Source organism: Penaeus monodon, chromosome 22 (assembly GCF_015228065.2).
Source record: "Penaeus monodon isolate SGIC_2016 chromosome 22, NSTDA_Pmon_1, whole genome shotgun sequence".
Taxonomy (NCBI): Eukaryota; Metazoa; Arthropoda; class Malacostraca; order Decapoda; family Penaeidae; genus Penaeus; species Penaeus monodon.
Window position 1 is genome coordinate 714901 of NC_051407.1, and position 283 is coordinate 715183.

Here is a 283-nt window from a genome sequence, read left to right on the forward strand (position 1 = left end):
CAACATATCATATTAATAAGGACATCTTATTTACAAAATATGCCGTAGGATTATTATTACAGTATAAGGAAAACTGAGAGCATAGAGACATCCTATTTACAAAATATGCCATAGGATCATTATTACAGTATAAGGAAAACTGAGAGCATAAAGGTAAATATTTATTACTAAAAAATAATAATAATAGAATACTGAATTCGCCCTTAAAATGTGTTCTTCAGCATCTAATTTGCAGCGAAAGACACGGATGCAAATAAAGACATGATGCAGTAAAAACGCTGAA